This window comes from Melanostigma gelatinosum (genome assembly GCF_949748355.1).
Source record: "Melanostigma gelatinosum genome assembly, chromosome: 21".
NCBI lineage: Eukaryota > Metazoa > Chordata > Actinopteri > Perciformes > Zoarcidae > Melanostigma > Melanostigma gelatinosum.
Genome location: NC_136654.1, coordinates 20861834 through 20875353, shown reverse-complemented (window position 1 = coordinate 20875353; position 13520 = coordinate 20861834).

The window sequence follows — 13520 nt, the reverse complement described above, 5'->3', positions numbered from 1 at the left end:
ATGGTGCTGCTGAAATGTTAAATGCGTTTGCTTGTGTCGGATTATTTGTGTCAGATTACGGCACTCTACCTAACTAATAATTCCCAGTGAGCTGGATCATACAGCACAAGGCAGAACGGATCAAGTGTTCTTAACCATCTCCACACAGACATCAGATCCAGGGTCAGTCACAGAGCAGCACCACTAGACCTGGTAGGATGAGGCTTGCTTGAGGTTTAAGTAGATTCAACACAGGACGTTGTATTAACAGAGAGTCTATCTAGTATGGGAGCATTGATCAAGGTAAAAGCATTCATTGAGAAGCATACACTGTCCTCTCACTTTCATTTTCATAGTCAGGAGGACTAACTGATGGTCCCACAGTCCGTCTCTCTTGACTGGTTCCCCGTCTGAGCCACATCATTATCCAGGCCACCTGCTACTGTGGCAACAGATGGGAGAGGCTTACCTAGTGCACCCCCGACTGACGGCTCAAGTTATGTAAGCAGACGTTTGTCAATGAGAACCTCAACAAACACCGCGTGTACAGCCAAACGCTTTCCATATGTGGCTCCCTCATGTGCAACGTGCTAGTTCAGAGGCAGTGAGAGAGTAAGTTATCCCGAGAAACGAATGAAACGCAGCAGAGGCTCCAGACGGATTGCAGTTCAGTTCATAGAGTAGTTCAGCTGGTATCAGCTGTGTTGACTAAAGCTTAAACGAGTCATTTAACTCTCGTGGACTCTTAGTGGTGTTGTCGAATAAGGTTTGTGTCCGGCAAACCTAAAACCAACATTATCCAAACACAATATTTATGTCCATGTGCATTTCTTTCCCTGTAAATTGAGGACACTGTTCCATGACTAGGTTAATGAAAACAAAACAAACTGTTTCGTGTATATTTTAAAAAACACTTTTATTTAACCACGACAAAAGTACAATCTGCAACTTATTTGTTGGCTGACTGTTGCAATTATTGTGTTTATGTTGTGGAATATTATCGTGTAATCCTGTTATTAATAAACTGTAATTTGTAGTGCTCAGAATAAACAGTGCAAAATAGTTTTGTTAGTACAGAAACAACAGTGCAACGCTGTTATTCATGTTTTACATCATTTTAGAAAACACTGCTTAAACTCTCCTACTTGAAGATACATAATGTTGGACAAGACTTTATGTCGTACGACAGCTGAATTGTGTTTAATTAATCTCACGTCATGAGCACACTCGAGACTTCTCCCATGGATTACATCTCATGTTTGTGCAACAGGGCTGCCACTAACGACTCATTTTCTATTGATGAACTATTTGACATCTTAGTCTGTAAATATAAACGATTCATTTTCCTCAAAAAAAAATAAAAATTGGACGTTTCAGTTCATTTGATTTTGACGAACTGCAGGCTATGTCAGTATATAATGCAGCAAAAAAAAGAAAGAAATGTGCTTCCCCTGACATCTGAAATATAGATATTGCAATAAATTATTAAAATATACTCTCCATATACTTGCAGTACACTTTTCCGAAGAGGCAGCATGAGTCGTCATGACACTCTGTCACAGGCTGTGCATGAAGATTGCCCCATGATGTCGATGCATTTTCAGTGTTGACGTCATGGGTTATGCCGGCATCCCTAGTAAATCCCTAGCAAATAATTCAAGTCAATTTAAATTGATTTGTATTGCACCATATCACACAAAAACAGTATAGAGACCAGCACACATCGTCATAACACACATACACATCCATACATAAACATACATGCAACTAAGCGTCTGTACACACACACACGGTGTGTTCATTTCAGAACATGCTTGTGTAGAAATGAAGGTAACGCTCCGTATCACAGGACACCAGCTGTGTTTGTTTAGGTAGTTTTCTATTTCAGTCAAATTGAAGACGCCTTTGCCTGTTTAGTGCTGTTCGCAGCCAGCTTGAGGCGTGTAAATGCAAATAAGAAGTTTGGAATTATGCTGCAGTGAGGACATCTCTAAAGTTACCTCTCTGTCGTGGCTTTTCCCACTCTAAATAACTCTGTCCCCCTCTTGTCCTTTTCGTTACCCGTTCAGTGCAGCTGAATGACATTGGGAGTCAGCACTTTTTTAATGAACATTATGAAACATATGTGCCCAGCTCTATCTGTGTAATTACGTCCATATATAATTGATGCATGCGGCCCACTCAAATCCGACTGACCTCATTCAAAAACTTTTTTTTTTTTTCCGTCCCTCAAATATCTGCAAGGGATTGCAGTTGACAGTGTAGATCAGGGGTCTCAAACTCCCGGGCCGAATCCGACCCGCCACGTCATTTTATGTGGCCCGCAAATCCGCCAGCAAAAAAAAAAAAAAGTAAAAACAAATTTTTATTTTTATTTTTTAAATTAGACTAATAATAATAAAAATATCCCCATAGTCTAAATGATGAGATAGAAAGTCGAAGTTATTAGAAAGTCATAACTATGATAGAAAGTCAAAAAGATGAGAGAAAGTCAAAAAGATGAGATTGACAGTCAAAATTATGAGATTGACAGTCAAAAAGATGAGATACTTAAACAGTTAGAAGCAGCTCTTACTGTACATTTAACATGTAAATGTATTGTGAGTACATTGAAGACTACTTTAAACTGTGAATGCAGAGAGTTATTTAACAATATGTTACGAGTAGTTACATTTACAACCCCCCCGTGATGCTGATGTGGCCCGGAGTGAAAATGAGTTTGAGACCCCTGGTGTAGATTGATTCAAATTCTGCGAGACTGGTTACTTCATTCATTCAATTCCCCTAATTGACCGTTTGCTGACCCCCCTCCCCCCCTGCCCCGAACAGCAATTGTCCAGTCATTGCTTACTAACGAGACACGGCAGGCCTGTCCAACATTGGATTAGTCTTCCGTCTTCGGTTCAGTCTTCCTAATGACCTCAGCTGTTGATTGTTTGTCTGATGTATTCTAGCTGAAAATTCAGTGTCTGATATCTTATCCATGCGCTGATTATATGATTACTAAATCTAACGAACTCGTTAATTGCTCTGAGGCATTTTAATAAAGGTTCTAATTGAAAAGCCTCCAGCGCTGATGCTGGGAGGAGACCCTGGAGAACTTCAGCGCCGGATGGAGACGATTCAGACAGCAGAATATATTTCCCATTTCAATTAATTCGTTTTCAATTGTGATGTTTGGTGAACAAACTTGGTCAGAAATGGAAATGAAGGGATGGAAATATATTGTTGTATTGTATATGGCAGTTGTTTCTCAAACCAACCCCAGATTGAGCCTAATAATCATGCATGTGTGAGAAAAAGAAATTACCCGTCACTTTTAATAAAGTGAAAACTTAAAAAAAAAAGAAACTAATTATCCTACTTTTTCTTTTTGCTGTGTTTTCACCCTTCTTTTATTCGTCCTTCCTTCGGCTTCTTTCAGTGGTTTACCATGACTTTGCTGAATGTCATCGGAAAATATTGGCTTGAGAATTTCTCAAATTAACTCATGCATTCATTCATGCTTTTTATTCCTTTCTCCTTATCTGCCGATTCTTTGTTTCTCTGCCCCCTCACATTCACACATTCTTTCCCTCCCTCTCCCTGTTCTTGCTTCAAAACGCTCCTTGAACTATCCATCCATAATCAAGATTATCATCACAGCTACCATGCCGGCAATGACCTCAACAACAGATGAATGGTAAATCGATAAGCACTGACCTTGCAGCATCGTTGGATTCCTCTCTCGCTCTCATAGAACAATAACTTCATTATAGAGGGAGACAACCAAAGTAATGGAGGTGTGATTTTATGAAATTGTGCTCATAAAAGAGATGTGGATTTTTGTGTCGCGGCAGTGGTGTGTCCCTAGTAAGGGAAAGAGATTGATCTTTAACTGGAAGGCTGCGGTTCAAGCTCACTTAATACCAGTTGTATGCAGTGCTGAAGTGTCCTCGAGCAATGGTGTCTGCACTCGATATGATGAATTAAGTTCCTGTTTGTTTTTGTCCATATAGATTTTGGGTAGGGCTGCCAATCTATTGGAACTAACTGGCATATCAATATGTATTTAGATTGAAAGACTGTAAGAGATTGTGTGAGGAGTTGGAGACTACTTGCCACAAGATTCATTTAGTAGGAACTATCCTGGAGCTTTTGATCACATCACATGATCTTCATCAGCAGATGTAGTCCTCGACTGCGGTTTCAAATGTTATGACTTAACCTTGAACATGAACTATGTTGTTATTATAGCTGGCATATTGTCCAAACTCCCATCTCCTAGTCGATGTGATTTTCCATCAGCGTTCAGATGGTCACTTACTTCTAGATGAGAAGTTTGGAAAGTGATCCACAGGTGTTGTGAACCAGGAGGAAACCAAAAGCGCCTAAAGCCTGACTGACCGACCTGATGATGTCTATTTTCTTTTCTTCCCATTAATCTGTCAGGGGAAAACAACACGCACAAAATTGAGGCAGATGAAACCAACGGAGTGGCACCGTTTTCCAACGACAACATAATGGGAACATTAGATCACCTGAGCCAAGATAATGAACTGAACTAATGGAGATAATTGAATTTTGTATCACCCACAGTTACAATTTTGCCTTCACGTCCTCAGTTTACCATCTACCTCGCGGCCAGGGTATGAGTCTAATGATATTTGTCTTTCTCAGTTGCCTAATCTCTTTCTCTCCTTCCCTCAGGTATCCGTCCCTCCTCCCTGTGTCCTTCTCTCTCCGACTGTCTCATAATCTCTGCCTCCTCTCTTCCCTTTCTTGCTATTTTCTTATTCTCTCCGAGGCATTTAAACACCACAGTTCTTGTCTCACACACACACACACACACACACACTCACACACTCACACACACACACACACACTCACACACACACACGACACTTGCAACAGTAAAGGATGGGTGTTAGGTATTGTGGGTGTTCCTACTACTTGTGTGTGTGAACTGGTTGTAATGTCGTTGTTGGTTTTTATATGAGTAAGTGCACACCTTGCATGCAGTTTGTAATGGACCTCATTTGCACTTTTGACACAAAGGAGGTACAGAAAAGGCAGAGAGAAGATAAAAGTGCAGGATGGCTGAGAGTGAGAGGACGACGACTGGACCAGGATGTGAGAACAGTGTAGATTGACAGAGGCAGTCAGATAAAAGGCGATTGACAAGGGAAGCGACAGGTAGAGTGTGAGGAAAGATGAGAAAGGGGAGCCGTCGGACACACTCAAAAGACTGAAGAGGGAATTTAGGTTCCTCCGAATCCATATTTGTGCAAACAAATATGTGCCTTTTAGTTTCCACCTAAAATACACAGCTGGGAGACCTGACCAAAGGGATCTGCCCTGGTTAGCCAATTACTGTTTTTTTTAGTTTTTTTTTTTTAACATGAGAACATTAATCTGATGACGCACACAGTACTCTTTCACCCACCCACATAACCATGTACTGTACTCTCGCTCTACTCTTCTCTTAAAGTTATCTCTCCTATGCTTTCTTTGTCGCAAGGGGCTCTTTAACTTTTAAGCCCATTTTAGGATGGGATTCAGCTGAGCGTTGTTGTTTTTTATCCCAACACAGAGGCCTAGAGCTTCTGGAGATTTTTAGTTTTTTATGTACTATGTTAGAATGACCAATGGAGTGGAAATTGGGTGATGATACAGCAAACAGTTAGGTAGGTGTCCACCACTTTTGGTATATAGCTTAACAACGAGATGACTTTTCATGACATTTGGTACACACATTCATGGTGCCCAGAAGATGAATCCTTCTGACTTTGGTGATCCTCTGATTTTTCCTATAGCGCCACCATGAGGCCACCATATTTGTGGTTCAGAGGGAAATATTTTAGCCGCCAATAATGTATTAATAATTTTAGATTATTATGGCCCGTAGAGTATATTAAAAAATATCTTTGTCTTTTTCTAAGGAAGAAAGTAAAAATAAAAAATACATTCCGCCACCTGAGACCATTCCTGACAGTGTGGACAATTCCTTGAAAGTCATAGATCATCATGAAGAGAAATACAATTTTAAGAAAATGTAGGGTCATCCTGGAATGGGTCCTTCATGGTGAAACACTGGGAAAAGGATTTTGCATGGTGTTTCTTTCCCCGCACAGTCCAATCTGTCGCCACTTTCCCTTCTTGTGGTATTGTGGCTTTGAGGCTTTGTGGAGGTAGATGAGTCTCTTCTCCAACCGGATTGGCAGCTGCTTACAGTCGTGATTTCCGATATAGAGAACCATAATCTGCACAGATGCACAGTCCAGACTGTTTGAACTCAGTCTCGTCACTGTGTAAGCTGTCCATGCTGTGATGCTTCAGAAGAGAACCTGCCAGGTTGGAAGTCAGTATAGAACTCCATCATACGAATGTTCCCTTTATACACAATAGCTTGTTTGCAATCACGTGACTATTATGACGCGCAAAATTCAGATGGAGGGCAGGAAGTAAATAACCTATACACTGCGCAAATTGGCAACGGAGGAAAGTGAATGAATAAAAGGGTAGGTTGAACCACGCAGCAGGTGTCGCCGGTAAATAGAAACGCATATTGGAAGTGATCCCTACAAAATGAAGAAGAGAGATATTTCCCACAACTTCACCGATTTCCCCCGGTGTGGAGGCTGTCTTCAGTTGCCTGCCCTCCATCTGGAAAGCACGCTGATGTCATCTGTAAAGAACCTATAAATGATTGTTTACAACTTGAAACTTGAAAATAAGCATTTCAATCGGCTCTAAAGTCTGGATGATCCTTATTTTTCTATATGCTGCTGACACTTATATATGCTGTACGGTAACCTATTAAACAGACTTGTAATTGTTTTTGTTTTTTTGAGAATGTAAATATGCTGATTTCCCGTCAGCCTCAGTTATACTTTCTATAAAGTACTAAGTAGCTAATGTTAGCATGCTAACACACTAAAGTAAGATGGTGAACATCTCTACACATGCTTAGCATCAGCATGTTAGCATGCTGAATTCAGCTCAGCCACTTTATAATCCCAGATAGAAACTTAAATTACATGCTGAACAAGATAAACAATGCAAGTACCAAACAATGAAACCATCATTACAGAACAAAAGGCACATTTGACCTGTACATGCAGTACATAGAAAGCAATTTTGTGCATGCATGTTAGCTTACTAATGTTAGCATTTAGCTCAATACAGCCTCACAGAGCTGCTAGCACGGCTGTAGACGTGTGTGTTCCTGAAAGCAAAGCATAGGCGCTTCTATAAAATAAACAGACATAAAGATACGCACATGAAGGAATACATACATAAAGTGACAGCCACTGCCTCAGATATACAAATACAGTACACACATCATCTATCACACAAACGCACAAACTCCACATTATGCCCCACACACTCATTCATGCAGTCATGCATCATTTAACTCATGTATAATACCTCTCTCTGTCGCTCTCTCTATCCCTCAAACACACACACACACACACTTTCTCTGCCTCCCGTTCTGTTTATAATTCTCTGACTCAACCCAAAACACACACGCACATCTCAGCTGCCACGGTGACTAATGAGAATATGTGACAGCGCTGGCGGTAAGTGAGACAGAGAGGAAGTGGAATCGAAGGACACCCGAATTTGTCATTGAGGAAATGAAGGGTTACAGGGTTCAGTGCTTTCCACTTCCTTCGGCCTGACCAATGGCTGATGAGTATTTCGAATAGACTTACAGACAGAGGGGACCAGATTGGAGAGATTCTGTTGTGAATGTGACCACTGTATTTTTTTATGTCCATTTATCGTCATCTGGCTTGCTTTCCCACCCATTCCTCTCTTTCTTTTTACGGGTCTTCCTCTGTCAGCGTGCCCTGTGTCATCTCAATCTCTCCCCGTCTTTCCTTCCCCCTTAGTATTCATTTAATGTCTCTTCACCATCCCTCACACTTTGTTTGTCTCTTTACCATCTCTCTCTGTGACCCTGCTCCATTATGACCCTTTTCCCCCGTCCGTCTGTCTATTTCCTCTACTCATCTCCGCCTTTCTTTTCATCCACGCTCTCATATTTCTCTGTCTATCCATCTCTCTGTCTCTCTTCCTCAGGTAACAGGGCAGATTTGGGGTTCGTCAGACCATCCCATTACTGTAAGGTTATAGTTTCAATCTCCGAGGCAGACAGTGTGCACATCAACAGACGTGTGTGCTGTCAAAATGTCCTTGAGCAAGAGGCTGAATATACACCGGTGCAGTCATTTGAAGTCGCTCTGGAACAGAGATGACTGCAAAAAAGTAAATTTTTTGCTATATAATGTAATATTACTGTCCTGCATTCCTCTGGCTTTGACCTTCAGTCTTTGTAAGTGCCGTTATTACACCAAACCAGAGTTTTAAAGTGATGGTTGCTTGTTCCGTCTGACCATCCAAACCCCAGAGATATTCACTTTACATTAGGTGCGTTTCCATCCACTTATTTTATGCGCATAAAATCCTGAGTGGATTTTAAACGATCTTGAAATATCGCAAAAACAGGTTTTTATAAAAGCAAAATGCGACAAAGAGAAATGGACGTCAACGTCCAATTAATGTTGTGCTCCGCTGAAGAGACAAAAAAATATCTTATATTAATACATTTAACAAACAGAAGTGTCATATTGGCATCACGTTTTCTACATTGCTTATTACTGTTTAAGTTTCATCTGGTGTGAACACAACATGTGGTCTAAATATTTGTTATTGTTCCACCGTGTTTTTTTTGCAGCCTAACTCCTTCCAACATAATTCAATGTAGAAACTTCATTCAACATAAAAACATTCAGCTCAATTAAGACATTATTGCTATTACTTTTCTCATTCATACCTTTCATACTTTCAGATATATTTAACATTTTTCGCAAACTTTTGTCCATTCAAATGAATAGACCGACTGTTCAAATCTTACAAACATGTATGCATATTCAACTGTCATGTACTCATTCATATAGAAACTCCATTCAATCTTTAAAATGTCCCACATCTTCCCCACACTTGTTATTAATAAATACCATTTATACTTTTTTAAACAGTCAACCTTCTTTGAAGCTAAGCAAAAATTCTTTTATTCCATTTCTGCTTTAGTGTGTATCGGACGGAATGTTCCGAGCTCTGAGTCCAACTGTGAGAGTAGAGGGGAGCTTTACAATCTCCACAAAACCATTTTCTTCAACCTCCTCTCTTTTCCGTGATCTTCATTCTTCATATGAATTCAACATTGGTGCGTCATAGATTTTTATCAAATAACTTCACCATGAATATCAGACAGTGATGGAGAAGTGAAGAAAATAATTCTTTTGTCGTCTCATATCAAACTAATGAACAAATCATATTGTAAAGCCAGATGAACAAAAAAGACTTTGAAGTCTTTTTGGAAGCTGTTGTCAAGTGCTTGAGGTCTGAAGAAGCATCTTTGAAGAAGAGTGTATTTGTTTTCTTGATAATTTTAAATGGACATTGGCGAGTGGTCTGCAGCTTCCCTTTAGGCTGCATTTCATCAGATCAGAGATGTTTGTGGATGTACGCTGTGCATCTGCTCCCAGGCCACTGCTTTAATTATTTCTGATGAGGGAAAATTATTATGCAACATGCAATAATAATGGACTTTGTTACAGGCAATATGTCTACAGGTCTTGGTTATTTCACTTGCTTTAGAACGAACAGGATTACTTCCAGAAATTCACTGGAGACAACTGCAGTAACGGAGAATTAGATCGCTTTACTACAAGTCGACTTTTCATGAACGTAATATAAGGGATGATGTAATATAAGGGTTTAATCCTTTCAAAGTCCTACCGACTATAAACGCAGAATCATAACCATTAGTTGAACGTAGAAACAGAAAAGATAAAACCAAAGCACGTTTCTCTCCTCTCTGAAGGACAGTTTTGTAGTCTGTCTGTTCTTACTTCTCTCAGTGAGACCAGATCAAATGCAAACAAGGAGGCCCACTCCTCATTTTTGTTGTTCACAAAGACGAGCAGATTAAATGACGCTTTGTATCTCAGTGTGTTGGCATTATCTGTTTTATACGGAGAGACGTAAACATGCAAGTGCCAAGACTAACCAACGGGAGAGGGGATGATGGTTATCACAAAGTGGACTCTTTGTGCGAGTGCGTCTGTGAGCCACACCGACTACGACCAGTGTAAATGAGGTCTGTTGCGAAATCACTGCTGTGGAATGACGGTCACCGTCTCAGCATTTCTCATTGTGCTCTCCGACTCAACCAAGGAATACAGATGCATGAATAATGCATGCAGAGATGGAGTTATTACGTCTGATGCTGTTGAGCCTTATTATTTCAGGAGATGATTGACACCTGATAATGACAAGTGGTAGCGTAGATTGGTTGTTTGATGTCACGCACTCCTTTTGATGTTCGGCTAAAAAAAGGAAGATCAGACGTAAACAAACATGGATGCAAAAAAAAGGGGGAAAGTTCTCATTTGGTTCACTTTTTCCAAGTTTTTTTTCTTTTGAAAGAAGTTTACCACCGTCGATGTGATGTTAGGGCAAACCTGCATGCCAGCTGTATTTGTTGGACACGAACAATGCAACTCAACATACGCATTTTCTCTGCACACTGAGTTAGATTCTCTCAGCCAAGTCAGCAAAAGAAGCGTGCGTTTTCTTCGTTGACAAGAAGAAAAAAAAGACGCCACAGCGACTTTGAGCACCAACGTTCCTGTCGGAGTGTTTCTGCTTGTTGGAGACATGTGTGGAGACGACACTAAATGTACCCACTTTAATACACAACAGCAAAAAACAGCAAAAGTGTCTTCATTTTAGACAGCAGGCTAGAGTGAATTGATCGAGTTAAAATCGGGTCATAGAAACACTGATGTGACTTTGTGAAAATGTATTTTATTGCTTAAGGAGGAAAAGATTACGGTACGAACTACACAACCATTTCATCTATCTTTAGATTCCTCATACTGCACTTGTGGAATTGCAGATGTTGATGAATAAACTCAGTCGTTGAAGTTGTAACCCTTAAGATTCCAGGCCTGGTTGATCGACACTCGTAGTTTCTTGTGAATAACAGCAAGCGTTGTTACAGGAACTACAGCAACTTTGTCAGAAACAAACACCTTTTAATGAAAAAGTCAGTCAATAATAATTGCAGCTGCAATCTTATCGCATGCTGCACATGGTGTGACCAGTTTTCCACATAACAGCAGGACACAGTGGAATTGGCCACCTTGCTGAGGAGTTGTGCAGCCTGCAGCTCACTTGAACCTCGCTGTGGCTGCTTCTTCTTGTTCCAGTACTCTGTTGCTAAAAATTCAAAAGGACCTGCAGTTAAAAGGTACCAAAAATTCTTTTGCTTTTTTTTTTTAATGAATGATGAATAAAGTGCCAACCACGATGACAAATGCACTGCTGGCTATTGCACAACAAAAGCCAGTGTTTTCGCCAGTTGAACTTTTTTGAAGTGAAGCTGCCGCAGTGGGAAATGTTCAGTTAGCATAAGCAGTAACTGAATGCAGCTCCGGTGTCAATAGAGAATGTGAGGCTGTTATCAATGTAATCAAATTATGCTGATTACATGCATGCCTTGTTTCAACTGATTTCCCCACGCATGTGAAGGCAATTTAAATCCAGTGCAGCAATGTCAGATATGCCACTCGCAATGAAACCTACTTTATAGAAAGGTAATAACTGAATGTAAACATTGATTGGCTGTTGCAGAAAAAAAGTGCAGACCATGAATAGTATCAAAAACAAGCCGTGTTTCTTATTCCTTGACTTTCCTTCTACTACCACCCTCTAAAAGGAGAGATGTATTGTGGGGTTGTCAACATGACTTCTTATTATGGGACTAAGTAAGTGTAAAATTGACTTTCGGCCAGAATGTGACAACTCACTGAAACCAATTGCGGTTTGAGTCTGCGGGGTTGCGTCTTACTGTGTGTGTGTGCGTGTGTGTGTGTGTGTGTGTGTGTGTGTGTGTGAGTGAGAGAGAGAGAGAGGATCGGTAATGTATTTGTCTTTTCTAGTTGTACACGTGCTACAGGGTAGAGAAGGATTGAATTTGAGCCTTTTGCGTTGCTAATAGTAGAAGTATACCAGCTATATTACTAAAACAAATAGTTTTGCACAGGGACAACAGTGTGTCCTTCACTAGTCAACTAGTCAATAATTTACAGTTCAACATGGCAGATGACTCTTTTCTGACCCTGATCCATTTTGTCAAAGGAGACATGTCAATGCATTTGCGCTCATGCCCAGTGTGATTTCAGACTTCTATATTTTAGCTTACATTTATTTATTTATTGACATAAACATTGAACAGGGCATATTGTATGTGATTCCTGTTGCAGGTCCTTCGCTCTCTCACTTGACTGACAGCCACACACCCAAAGCAACAAAACCTCTCGTCGTCGGTCGTAAGGGGAGCGGTAACGCGCCGTGAGCTGGAGCGCTGCTCTCAGTGATGTGCACCTCTCAGCCGTGCGGTTGAGGCGCTCCATACGAGGCACAATCAATTTGAACTTTGACCCTGTTTGCCTCTGGCCTTTCAAAAGGCAGCCTATGAGTATGTCAAATATAATACTTCAGTGGGAAAACAAATTTCCTGTGTATAAGTTCCCATGTGAGTTGTTCAGCATAGAGAATCCTTTCAAAGAGTTTCCTATCAGCAATGTACAGAGCCCACCAAGGGTTGTGTGTGTCTGTATACGACTGTCGCTCAGTGCGAGAGCAGGATCGTCCTCCAATCAGAGGATCGCCCGCTCCGCTCGTCCATGTCGCTGTGTCCTTGGGTATGACGGTTAACCCCAAATTGCTCCCATAGCTATGCTACGGTGTGTAAATGTGTGTGGATGTTAGATAGTCCTGATGGGAAGGTGGCACCTTGCATGGTAGCCCCTGCAATCAGTGTTTGAATGGGTGAATGATGACATGTAGTGTTGAAGCTCTTTGAGTTATACATGTACAGTCCATTACCATTAGCATACATCTTTGTTGTTTTATAGCAAGCTAGGTACCATCCTCCTCTTGTTTTTTTAACGATTGGCTACTTGATAACAACAGCAGCAGTTCGTTTTTTTTATAAAAAAGGTCAGCTGTTTTCTCAACTTTTGAAAGCTTGGTATAAAGCATTTCTTTTTTAAAAGGGCAGCTCCATTCCGAGCATCACATTGTGTTTTTATGTAAAAACAAAACCAAAAAATATTCCCACACACTACAAAAAAAAGAAAAAGAAAAAAGACAAAAAACACTGTTCGGGTGCCACACGAGCGAGATCGATGTCTGTAATAAACTGGAGAGAGTGCAAAATATATGGTGGGAAAAATAACCGAGAGCAAATGTGAGAGCGATAAGTAGAGAGATAGCGAAGCGAGAGGTTCAGAGTGGTAGATAGAGACCCGGGGTGTGAATGTGTGAGAGAGCAAATGTAAGAGCTTTTGAGTCCTGAATAGTGCAACCAAGTGAATGAGAGCGAAGTAGATGGAGACGAGGAGAGATTGCAGATGTCATGTTGACGGATGGGCCGACACTTCCCTCGCTAATGCCGTCTCACTGCTGACACCGCTACTGTA